The 13,419-nt window shown below is 47.3% G+C and overlaps 1 protein-coding gene across 1 annotated transcript in view; it reads left to right on the plus strand.

Moving 5' to 3' along the window:
• The window catches only part of LOC144828277 (pepsin A-like), a 340,571-nt gene that overhangs the window by 92,621 nt on the left and 234,531 nt on the right, over positions 1-13,419 (plus strand). The window lies entirely within an intron of this gene.

The following is a 13,419-nucleotide window of genomic DNA, read 5'->3' on the forward strand; positions in this document are numbered from 1 at the left end:
ATAGGGGTAAAATATGGGGAAGAATAATCCAGTCATCCAACACCCTCCTCCAAAAACAGCCCCGTTACACAGCCTGACTGCAATTGATCGCATCCTCCAGAAAACCATTGGGGTGGTGGTAAACACGATAGAACACACTAAACGCCGCTTTTCGCTTCCACCCGGCTCACTACCCCCTTTGCCTTCCACTAACAAATCAACATGTACGATAAATTCCCAAGACTCAATAATGGCACCTTCTTTTGCTGCACTTCCTGGGGGTCACCATCCTCTAACAACACAAGACTTTGCCTCAGATATGGCCAACTTATAGGAGTCTCTACCTGTATTAACTAGGTTATCTATGACCCCAATGTCTTTCTTAAAAGACCCCACTCCTGACTCTCTTCTTCAGGTAGAAGTATAGTTAGCGAGTCTTGCGATACACCAATAAGCCCGACTTTGGTCTCTCTCACGTCTCAGAGCGTGAATAACGTTAGCCCACGGGTAACCACGAGAGGGCAGAGGGCCAGGAATAAACTAAAACATCCTAAAAGGCAAGCCCCAGTGGCTAAAAAACCTATGGGGTCTGTAAGGGGCACTAAACAAAAGAAAGCTGCTGCTAAAGATAACACAACAAAAGGGAATAAAGTTAGCAACAGTGTTCTGCCAAATGTACCCACTACAAATACAGATGTAGGCCCTTACATCGCAAACACAGAGAACCCTGCTACTTTTCCACTTTTCTTACCTTGCCCTCCCCGTAATGATGGTCTCCTTGATAAAATTGAAACCCTCATGAAATCTTTAATGGTCCCCCTTGTGGAACAGGTAAAACGCCTTGGGGAAAAAATAGACAACTTGGACAACTGATGAAGAATAACACGTCCACTTTAGACCACACATCGGTTGGGGCAATCACAAAGTCCATCGAAAAAGAAAATCAACCGCCCCCTTTAGCTAAAAAAATTAGTTCAAAAATCATGGACCATCCCCCACTTGAACCCACCCCCATAGACTCCCAAGGAACAAAGACCAAGGGAACGACGGATAGGTCCTCGCAGAGGGATTCGAGAAGGCCGGAAACTCACAAAACGCCTAGGGGGGGAGGGTACTCAACGAATAGCTACACACAATTCGGGTAACCCTAACAATAAATGATAGGGAACCAAAGGCTCCCACCCCCCACACTTGATCAATGAGGCCACCCACATACATAGACTTACCCCCACAATCATTACCATATACCGTAGTGCTAGTCGGTGTTCCAGAATTGCCCCAAGGAAAACCAGAGTCCTTCTTCGAATTAAGAAATAAAGCTGTGTACTGGCTGAACAAGAATAGACCACTTCCATCTGACTTGTCTGGGCAAATATTATTTGCAAGAAGGTTAAGTTGGCTGGGGCATAGGAGAAAAGACATCCCAGGGGACTGTATCATTATTAATTTTGGAGACAAGCGGGTGGTCCACCATATATGTAACTGGCCCTCCCAGTATGGTGCGAGCAATATCCTCACCAGGGATTTGAGGTTTTTCTATCCCCATTTACCCTCCTTGCAAACAACAACGACCCGAATGGAATTTCCATATAGGCACCTGGAAGAGGGAAGGGGATCCAGATATAACATTCCAACTTTTAACTATTATGACAAGCTCTCTGACCCAGAAAGTTTGGATTGACTTGAGTCTGTGAACCCTACCTCAAATAGTTTGGCCGAAACACATACCCTGTGTAGGAAAAAAGAAGGTAAAACGGAGTATAGTGATGCTACAAATAAAGAACCTCTTTTAATTATCAGTAATGCCTCCCACTGCGAAGACCTTACGGGAACAGCTATTGATACTGTAACAAATAAATACATACCAAATATGGGGATATTATTTGGAACATCGCAGGGCTTCGTGCAAAGATTGCGAACGGTGTCTGGTTAGACTTCGTTCTCAGCTTTAGCATTTTATGCCTACAGGAAACATGGGCCCCTTCAGAGTTACAGCTGGAGGGATACAGAACATATTTCTCTATAGCACGATCCTCTTCCTCTGGCAGAGCCAAGGGTGGATTAATTATTTTTGTATCAAACTTTCTCCATTTTACAACCATAGTCCCATTAAAACTGGACACAAACTTCCAAATTCTTATCCTACACTATAGCAACTCTAAAGCTCTTGTTATCGTGAACTTTTATAACAACCTCCCCATAGTCGATCTAATAAAAACCATAAAGGAGATAAATGTGTTCCTTTATGAACTACAAGTGAAGGTATGGGAGGTGTTGACCATAATCTGGGGCGGGATTTCAATCAGACCCTGTGCAACCAGAGTGCAAGTACAGTGTGTGGAGTTGAGGATGAAAATGGCGACCCGATACCTCATTTTCCCCACACTGTGGTTGGCCAGTGTCTGAATGAAACTCTTTGTGATATTGAACTTGTCCTCGCCAACGACCTGGTGAATCCTCCTATCCCGGTCATACCTACGTTTAATGGTAGAGGCAGGCCAAGCGCAATTGACTTTATCTTTATCTCAGCAACTGCAGGAAGAGATCTCATTAATTGTAAAACTCACGATATAACCCTCAGCGACCACTACCCAATAAGCATAATTTTAAAACTGACTAAGAAAGTCGAAGGGTTTAATATTAAGACGACCTTAAACCAAAATAACCTCACTCTAGATATACTTAATGGTTATTCGCTAAGGTGGGAAAATGTGGACCACCTGGCAATTAATGCTAAACTGGTCTCTAATTTAAGACCAGTCTTTGAGAAATTTTTCGATCCAGCCACCACTAGTGAGGACATTATGGTTAGTTTTTTAACATTAATAACATCAATTAGGGAATCCCTTTTTGTTAAAATGAAGACAGGGAAAATTATCAAGAAGGGATGGTTCGATAGTGCCTGTACGAAAGCCTATCAGAATCTAAAAGCAGCGTTAAACAAAACGGAAAGAACCCATAAGGAAATAGCTGCTCATCGGAAAACTTACAAACAGGCCCTAAAACGTAGGAAGAACTCGCTGAAAAAAGATCTTTGGACCCAACTACACTCCTCCTGCTCCATAAGGGACAGTGCTGCCTTCTGGAAGGTCTTGAAGTCTCCCTTTTTAGCTAATACAATGGTGAACCCCAGTCTTGATGTTGCGATTGATGAGCAGACGTGGATTGATTATTTTGAGCGGATATTCAGCTCACCTTCATCCCCAACTCAATTACTTTCTTCTGGGTTAAATTCAAAACAGTCTCTGTCATTCTTTTTCGAACAGAAGGAGAAGAAGCAGTCATAAGAACAGGAGAATAAGTTTTTTGAGGCAAAGAAGGTGTAGGAACAAGAACAGTAGGAGTCTCAGATGCAGAAGCGGAAGGCAAAGGAGTTTGAGGCAAAGCTGGTAGCAAAGCTGGCGACCCTAGAATGGGTTGCGCAGGAGGAGGCAAAACCACCTGTGGAGCACCGGGTGGCTGAGCAACAGCAGGAGGTTGAACAACAAAGGGTTGAACAACCGGTGGTAATGGAGGCGCAGTAGCACCCGGCACATAAGGAGGTGGCAATCTCAGTAAATGAGAGATCAAAGAATCTTTTTCAAGATCTTCAATCGCTTTCGGAGGAGAAGACGGCAAGGCCAGATAACATTTATCTATGGCCATGCAATGTTGCCTATCTGACACCTCAATTGCTTTATCTTCTTTGTTTTCTTTAAACTGCCTAGCAGCTTGCATTATTGATACATCCTTTTCTCTTTTATCTCTTTTAGCTTGTTTAATTTCTCGTTGTCTGGCTTCTTTACGCCAAAGGCGAAGGGAGTCAAACATTGCTGGCCAGGCTTTCTTCCTAAATAATTTAGTTTCTAAATTGTCTAAAATCTCTGTAATAAAGCTACCATGTTGGGGCCATTGTAAGACACCATCTTTTCTAGTGTAGTGGACCCATACTTCATTGAACGTAATGGGGCCCACGCCGTGTTTAGAATAGAGCTCCTAAGTCGGAGTTCCAACCGGAGGTATCGAACACGAATCCTCCAATCGGGAATCCCTGTTGCAACCACAACCAAACCAAGTACCAAATTTGCTACGATTAGGCATCTTCGCTCACTAATCGAGCTTCAAACTTCAAGGGATTATCTCTATCGATACACTCGTAAATATACAAGACCCTCGGCTTTGGAAATTGCAATTTTCAAATCAAAACTAAGGACCAAACAAACTAAGAACCAGAGGACCAAAAACTAAGGACTGGGAGTGACCCACTTATACTTAACTGAGGTATCAGTCACGCCACCAGAAGACCCGTCTATCGTCTCGCCGTACAAAGCATCACAAATGGGTCCAAGACAGGGCAACAGTCAGGTCAGCAGTCCTTCGTAGCCGTCAGGAAAGCGGGAAGCCTCACAGAAAAGACCTCCAGTCCACATTCGACATGCCGGGGTCAATGAAGTGGTGGCCGTCCTCCAGAATTTCCTCACGAAGCTCCTCACGATCTTCAGGCTTGGACCGGTACCGCTAAAGTCGCCCCACGTTGGAAGCGCCAACTGAGGAAACGGGTTATTTAATACCCAGCGGCACCAGGGGCACGGCCAAAGTCTTCGGGTTCCACCTGTCTTAGAATACAGAGACACGGAAAGTTCTTGGTGGCGTCAAAGATCAAATTTATTGGCTGCAGCCAGTAACAGAAGTGCTAGAAATCATCACGGTATGAGTTCTCAGGAGACTGCTCAATTTTACACAGCAAGTCGTTCCTTTTTATGCCAAAAATCACATTCCAGACAAATACCTAATATTTACAAACTGTCCAATCACATGTATTCACACCAAAGGTATCGCATGACAGTAAAACCCACTTTTCAGTTGCCCAGCCCATGATCAATCATCGGTCAAACCCAACATTCTTCTTTAGACAGGTCGAACGAACCCATAATAAAAAAGGCCACAACCCAATCATAAATAGACCATAAAGAAAGGAGCAGAAACTGGGGAGAGTAGGGTAAGGCATATTTGTGTGCCATAAAACTTTACGATGTCCTGTGCTCTGATCCTTAATCTTGATCAGCTAAAGGGCTGGAACTGGTTTAACAAGGTCAGCTTCAGGCAACAGGGTCAGTTCACTCAGGTCAAACAGGAGTCAGCACGAACTGGAGCTAAGGTGTAAATGTCCTTAAAAAGACTAGTTCAGCCACAGTCATCGGCCTATGTGAGGGCATCCACAAAATGGCTGCCATACACAAAATGGAACCCAAGGGTTCAGAACGAAATCCCTAAATACGTAGTGAATCCATCGGTCTAACGTGATGAAAACACTCATACTTGCCGCACTAACTAGTTACGGTTCGCTAATATCAAATTGGTATCGAAACCATGACCTTTATGAAACGGGTTCAGAATTCACGGAACCTCAGTGCTTGTGTCTTCCTGGTGGACCTGCAAAAAATTAGGAAATGACCCTCATCGCCTTGAGCCGTCTCTATGCCGGAGGGCGGAGGCTGCCTACGCATGCGCGCCATTCCTAAGTTTCGTTCTGAGGAGCGAGCCCAGGCGCGAAAGCGAAGTGGCAGCTGAAGTCCCGGGCCCCAGGAGGGGACCCAGGTGAAGACCAGCGGTAGAGGATTACACTGCGGGGCTCCCATGCCTTAGGGGAGAGCCCCGCTTCGTGAAGGCCTGGCAGAGGAGCTCGAGTGCTCTGCGGTGCTCCCATGAGAAGCCCGACGTGTGCCAGATGGTGCTAGCCCGGTGAGGTAAGAGGGGGGGGGTATGTGCCTGCGTGTGTGTGCCTGCATGTGTGTGCCTGCCTGCGTGTGTGTGCCTGCGTGTGTGTGTGCATGTGTGTATGTGTGTGTTTGCGTAATTCTGGGAATCTGAGGCAGGAGATGTGCACGGCGCCGGCCTGGACGTGTGCGTCCACAGACACCAATCGCCGCGCATGCCCGACCCCTGTCTCAGATTCCCAGGAGGCAGGCGACATTAGATACTTCGCTGGAAGCAATGCTTCGCATTGCTTTCTCCAGCTCGACCTAAAAAGCGTGCCTCACATACCATAAAACCTCTGTCTGCCAGGAAGGCTGCGAGCCACTTTGAAGCAAAGTTATCAATTCTCACTCCTTCTAACCTTTCTATGAGAGTGGTGTGAGAAACAGTATCAAATGCTGCAGAGTGAATGTAGCCTAATGGCTAGAGCGGTCGACCTCGGAGCTAGGGAAGCAGGTCTGAGTCCCGGCAGGGACGCTCAACCTCCTGTGATTCCGGACAGATCACTTAATCTCTCCCGTGCCTAACAAAAACTGCCTCCAGGAATTCAAGATCTGGGGTAGAAAAAGAAGTATGAAAAGAGACATTTTCTTGCCCCACTTTTTCTTCCTGTCTCTAAAGCTGCAGGCATTGAATTATTTTATTTTGAAAGAATTCTGCAAATCTCTTGCATCTCCCTGTCAATTAGTAGAACTGTAAGGGAGGTTCAGTGTTGAGTTCACTCTCTTAAATAGTTCTCTCATAGAATCCTGTGAGGTGTCTAATTTATCGTTAAATACACAGTTCTTGCTTCTTTTACCAAATGCTTGTGGTCTTTTCTAGCTCTTCTATAGCAAAGTTTACTGGCATCATCATATTTCTTTCTCCATTTCCATCCCTTTTCTTTAGTGTCCATTTTCATTGGGGAAAGCTCCTCAGAATAGCAGGGGGCCTCCTTTAATGTGAATCTTTTTTGGAGCTTTAGAAGGGAGCAGAGGATCCAGACATTTGTCCACCCGCTCCCCAACGTCTTAAACCTCTCCATACTGTCACCGTTGGGTTTATAAATTGATCAGACCAAGGAATAGGAAGAGCGTCTTCAGTCCAGGGTGAGAGAGGTTTGCGACGACAGGGTCGAATAAACGATCACGACTGTGGGTCAGACCCTTAATGATTTGTTTCAGTCGTAAAGCCTCTGGTCCTGACCCCTCCTAGTGGCTTCTTCGAAATTTATATACCCAAACTGGATATTCAGTAGGCCTGGGTGGTAAATTATATTCCGCTGGCGGAATTTGGGTATTTTCACGTTCGGCGTAGAACGCAGAATAGCCAAAAATTCTATGATCCACGGCTTCGCAGAATTTTTGCTTGTTCGCGCATTCAAAATGCGTGTTTGCAAGATATTTCCCCCGGAACTCCACGTGCCCGTGGAGACTTTGTTTTCCATTTTGCGGAGCTTTGCGTAGCACAACTACGCAAATTCCCCCAACCCTAATATTCAGATCCCCAAAAGGGTGAAGTTGGCCTTTGTTAAATTCTCACAACCAGTCGGATTCATAGGCTTAGTCGATACTTTCCTATCTTCTCTGAGGATTACTGCCAACCCACCTACTCTTTTACCTTCCCGTCGCTAGCGTAGACCCTAGGGGGGGAGGGACTTTATTACCTTGGGTGCTGAATCCTCTGCTAACCCATTCATCCCATAAACATATATATCTCTGTGTTCTGCTTTGAAGGCGACCTACAATTCAACAAATACATCTTCAATGTAAGACAGTGCTCCGTCAGGGATACTTTTATGCATGATACTCTCCTGTGCGGGTCTCAAGGCGCTGGGGAATTGGGGGGGAGCAGCTCTGGTGCTCCTGACTCATAGGGGGATCTTCTCAAGAATGGGCAAAAATCATTGCCAGCCTGGGTGAACGCACCGGCACATAACACCGTCCATCGCGGGAAACCAACGCCGTATTAACAGCGTATTACCAACATGCTGCAAACAGGCGATAGTACGCCAATAACGCATAAAATGTCCACGGTAAACCCGCCGGGATGCTGATAACAAAGGAAACCCGATTGTGAAAAAAGTTGCAATGGGCCCAACAATGCTGAAAATATCAGCGATAAGCAGCGCAGTGGGGCGTGTTCTACGTGCCTCACCTCCCTCATTATCTCCCGGTGCATCTGGCACCTGGATCCATGGGGCATTGTTGCTCACACAAAACCTGTGCAATACACAACATGCAATGACCTCCTTGCATACTATCACTGGGCTGCACAGGAATACACCACCTGTGACGTCCATGCACCTGAAAGGTGACTGCAACACACCACATGTGCATTCAACAGTGCCCCTGGTGTGTTTATGAGCCACATCGTACTACCTCCAGGCCTTGGTGTCCGGGGCTCAGAGGGGTGCCGCCATCCATGGGCAGAGTGCATATCCCTGTTCACCTGTGAGAGGTAAGTGAGATATGTGAGATATGGGTGAATTGGTGGGTCTGCATGCTGTGTTGGCAGACTTACAAGTGCTGTGGCGTGTAATTTGTGTGAGTTTGGGAATCATATCTGCCATGTTTTGCTTCTGGCACATGTGTGGGATCAATGTGTATCAGTACAAGTCTGCCCTGCGCGGTAGCATCGCCTGCACTTATACGGCATACCATTGTCATGCCTGTCTGCGTATGTCCGCATCCCTGACAACAACACCTTCCTGTTTGCCACTTCGAACCGCTTGGCAGCGCTTCCAAGCATGAATCATGGGAGCTGCCCTTTGCTTATCGGTGACTGAGGGAGAATGAAGCAGTGATCCCTACACGGGAGGAGTGTGAATCGACAGTATGTCACTCCCATGTTCGCAAACATGTTCAAATGCACGGCGAATGTAACGTGTCAGAGCCGAATCCAGCATGCTTATCAAAGGTGACACCAATACCATCCCTCACGCCTGTCTTTCATTGCATACTAACAGCAGCTAACTCATGTTACACAATCCAAGGCTGCTGTGGCTTGAGGACCGGAGTCACATACTTGGTAACATTTCCCCAGAGCGCCCCTTGCCGTAGCAAGGTCCTTCTCCCACACACGCAAGGGAGTATAGGTTCTACACTCCGGCCTTCCCTTCCGACCTTGGAAGGAGAGTGCAACATGTTGTGCAGACACAAGCCCATTAGTTCCAACAGGAGGTGGGCCCCACTTCCGCCAGAGACATTTTCATATTGCAGGTGCTTCGGTCCTCGAGTGAGTTACAGTCGCTTCTTACAACTGACCTCCCACTTCATTGTGTGGGACTAACTCACCAAATATGCAATCCATCTGAGACAGCTTTCCATGCACATTTTTTTAAATGTGCGGGACCTGGCATGATCTGTTCTGTTTAAACTATATCCGGGGTGATGCCAGATTTCATTCATTATATCTGTTCCAGCGTGTTTGGCGGGTGCCACATTACATTGGAGCTAGAAGCTGTTGTCCTGCATCTCCACTTTGGGCTTCATAATGGCTGCTCACCTTGAGGCTATGCACAGGCCAGGCCAGGGACAATTGTCCTGCAGATGCCTGTATGAGGCTTCTGGATGCTTGCTCTTAGCAACTATGGGCGTAAGTTATGACTTGACCTTTCGATTTGCATATTATACTTGCGTGCAACCTGTGCTACATTGCAAACGATGTCAATTCTCCTGGGCGATGGAACATATCTTATCGAACACGTGGTGTCCAGTTCCTGATATCAGCCGATTGATGGGTCCCTTGGTGGCGCATGACCGGGCTTGTACTGTGGAAGGTCAGATGACACATGCAGCTTTACTTGGAATCGTGGCTCAATGGGATATCTGTGCGGCTGCGCAGATTTTCATACAAAGTAGTTTCATTGAATATCACACAAGTCTTCCATTTCTGGTTTTGGATGCTCCTGCGTATGAGATACATGAATATTCCTTCGACTTACTCAATTGGATGTCATCGCTGTTTCCTTGCAATGACAGGGATGAACTGTTAGAGGGAATTGCATTTCTTTGCTCACTTACCTTCATGGATTAACTGCTTAAGTTGTCACAACTACACTGTCTGCATTATTGACTTCTCTTCCGAAGGCTCAATGTGGCTTTAGCTCTTGTCTGCGAACTTTCCATTGTTCCACCGTGCGTGTCTTATTATTTTTTGTTTTAGAGGAGTTCCTCATCGATATTTTGAACACGGCCTGACTTTTGAACACTGTTTTGTTTCTCCGGTCCATGTCCTAAAGACTCACCAGGGGCAGGGTATCATCTAGGGTGATGGGGCCCTTTGGACACATTGTTGACATTGCAAGTTAGCAGGAGTTTGCCTGCCCTATGCTGCTGCTTTTGCGCCCGCCTCAGCAGGATTTTGTTTTCGCGACACTTTGTCTCTGCCCTGTCCATGTTTACAGATTTTTTTCATGTCCTCAGCTTTCACTCACAATTCTGGTAGTCCAGAGGGGGGTTGTCTTGGGGGTGGGGGTGGTCCTGGGGGTGGTGGCGGTGGGTGTTGTTTCCCTGCTGGGTCTCCGAGCTGCATGATTAGTGGCTCCATGGTATCTGTTGGTCTTCAGATGTGGCTCTGGACTGGGTTCCCTTTCTAATGCAGGTTTTCGTCGTACTTAAGACCAGAAAACAGCAGATCTTAAGTTCCTGCTGCTAACGCGCCTTTTCTCCTGTTTTTGGCATCACCGATCTGGCTGGTCATTCAGAATATCACTAAGTGGTGTTATCAAGATTTGTGGGATGGGAACGCCTACTCTGCATATGATTAGTGTTAATTGTCGCTGTCTGCCTTGGCTATGTTTTTGGCGGCAGATATCACAAGAAAACTGGCAGTGTAGGCTGTTAGTGCAGGCTTATGAATAGGGCGATAAATCTATTGCCACGTTAGTGGCGGAAAAGAGCTGATTGATTGGCGATGAGTCCTTGAGAATATGCCCCATAGTTTGCTTGGGTTTAAGATTCCGAGTCTGGAATATCCAAAGATTCACCGTACAGATTGTGCATGACCAGGGCAGCTTGGATGTCAATATGTCTTGTTTGCAGAGATCTCTATGAGTAACATCGAACATGTGAAGGGCGGCTGCTGAAAATACAAGCCTCACTTTACCGCCAGGCAGCATTTCAGGCACCGCTCTCTCTTTCCCTGTTGAATTAATCTTTCCAGTTCTGGTGGTAAATGTGAGAAGTTGGCCTGATATATGATGCTCACTAGTTCTAGTGATCACCTTGTATCAGTCCAAACAACCCTTATGGTGATTGGTTGTAAGTCAACCTTATAGACCAGCTATCCTAGTGGTAGCATGGACAAAGCAGTCTTAGGCTAAACTCTTTTGGCATGTGAAGCCAGCTGTTTTACCACAATATAACCCCTTGAATACCAGATGAAAGGACACCACACAGGTTGTTATGAAAATAAACAATATATTTATTAATAACAAACACCTCTGAACTCTTTATGAGGTCAGAGGGCTAAGCACATGACAATGTCTTAGGAAAAATACGATAAGTTGCACAAAATTACAATGGTGCCCTAGGGGCACGGCAAACCATATACTAAGTAAGTGGAATGTGAAAGTCGATAGAAGGAATGGAGCTGTCCAGAGGCTGGAGGTTCGCTAGGACTATGCTATATTCACCTTAGGTAAGTAATAGAAGGCCCAAGGGACGCGTGTGCAGAGTGTGAACTCACACGCAAGATGCGTAACAACTTCTAAGGACAGTACAGTTCAAGTTAAAGGTGAGTACGGACAATCCTGACTAGTTAGGACTAAAACGACGGTGGATCTGGACACTAGGACAGTTAAACTACCTTTGAGCACCGAAATGCTCTCGTTACCTCACCCACGGGCTGCGGGTGCATAGGTGTCAAAGTGTGTCGGGTTCTAGCGTTGAAGTCTATGGAGCCTGAAAGAAAAGATGCTGCAGGCGACCAGGAGGAAGATGTCCAGTGCGATCCAAGGGTGGATCGGTGAAGAAGAGGACCTGAAAGCAGAGGGGACAGTATTCAAAGTCACTAGCCAGTGACCGGTGTGGAACCAGGAAGGAACCAGATGCTGTTGTCGCGATCAGGTGAAGAGTGGACGCTTGTCTCTGTAGCCACGTAGACCAGGAGGTGTCTTCCACGACCAGGATGGAGGCACGAGCTGTCCCACGCAGGCTCTCTCTGTCGGCGGTGTTGGATCCGGATTCGGCATCAACAGGCCTTGGCAAAGGCAACCCACGCGGTGAGTGGAAACGGCGTCTGGAGTGGACCAGGAGGGCCCGGGTTGCTCCTCTTTTGGAAGGGAGCAAGGGTCAGTCTGGAGCACCCAGACCAGCAGTGAAGGTTTCAAAGTTTGTCGTCTAGGAGGCCACTAGCCAGCCGGCAAGTGACCAGACAACGCGTCGAGCAGCAAACAGGCAGAAGCGCCCCACGCAGACCTCGTGGATGCTGGAGGGCTGATCTTCGGTGCAGGAGCTGCTCGAGGCTGGGGCTTCTCAGTCCCCAAAGCACTTGGTCGAGTTTACCTCGGGAGTCATGCTGGAAGTGAAGTGCAGTTTCTTTCAAGATGGCCAATCCCACGTGTCTCGTCGCACCCACGGATCTCAGCTGTGCTGCAGATGTAGGTTGAGGTCGGAGAGGTCTGGGAATCCGGGTCTCGTCGGGCTCTGAAGTCTGGATCCTTGAGGGAAGATGACAAAGTGAAGCCGCTGGACGCTTGATGGTGCCTGCTTGTGCAGGGTGGACACTCCTTGCCCACAAGGGAGATTCTTCAGTCTTCTGTGGAGCAGAACGTCGAAGTCCAGAGTTTCTTCTTGTAAGTTGTTCAGGATAAACTATTGTGGAATGGGACCAGCTCCTACCTTTATCCTGCTAAAGGGGGCTGCACTACTGACTAGGTCCCTCCCCTGGGTGGGACCAGGAAGGGGGGTGGTTACACCCCTATCCTTTGTCCGGTTTCACGCCAGAGCTGGGGCAGGGATGCCCCAGCAACTGGTTTGAACCGGTGTATGCACAGGACACCTTGTGTGCCCCGGGCATGTCTCATTCCTTTCAGGCCTGTCCTACCCAATACACAAAATCCTGTCTGGGGTGGTGCTCGCACCTCCCAAGGCAGGAAACCCTTTGTCCAAGCTTCCCTTGCTGGAAGGCCTCCAAGCAGCAGGAGGTCAGACTTGTGTCTGTGGTGGCAGCATCCATTTTGTGATGCCAAGGCTCGAGTTAACTTTAACCGGGGTTCTCAGTTACATACATGTTGTGTCCCTCTAGAAGGGTGGAATGCTACCCCCCTCACCAGAATTGGCGAGGGGGTAGTATTCCAATTCGTATGACACCTTACTCGACAAGTTTTGATAATGCTATACCAAAGTTAGCATTTTACCGCGAGGATTATAATGCACTTAAGAGTATATGGTATAGCGTTATCATGGAACAGCTATTAGGACTTGGTTCTGCAAGCTGCAGACGGGCTCAGCTCATGCCAGAGAACCATCTCACATAATTCCAAGCACTCTGCCTTCAGGATTGACTGATAGGAATATATGTGTCCATTTTTAGGGTTAGATATAGGTATACTATATCTACAGCAAAGGGTGATTACACCACCTTGCCCCAGCTGTCGTGCAGCTAGTTGTGTCTGTTTAGATGGCCAGCCAAGGGTGGCACAATACATGCTTCAGCCCCTGGTAGGCCCTGGGTACACCTGTGCCCTGGATACCTATAGTACACTGTACAGGGACTGAT

This window comes from Lissotriton helveticus, chromosome 4_1 (genome assembly GCF_964261635.1).
Source record: "Lissotriton helveticus chromosome 4_1, aLisHel1.1, whole genome shotgun sequence".
In the NCBI taxonomy this organism is placed as follows: Eukaryota; Metazoa; Chordata; class Amphibia; order Caudata; family Salamandridae; genus Lissotriton; species Lissotriton helveticus.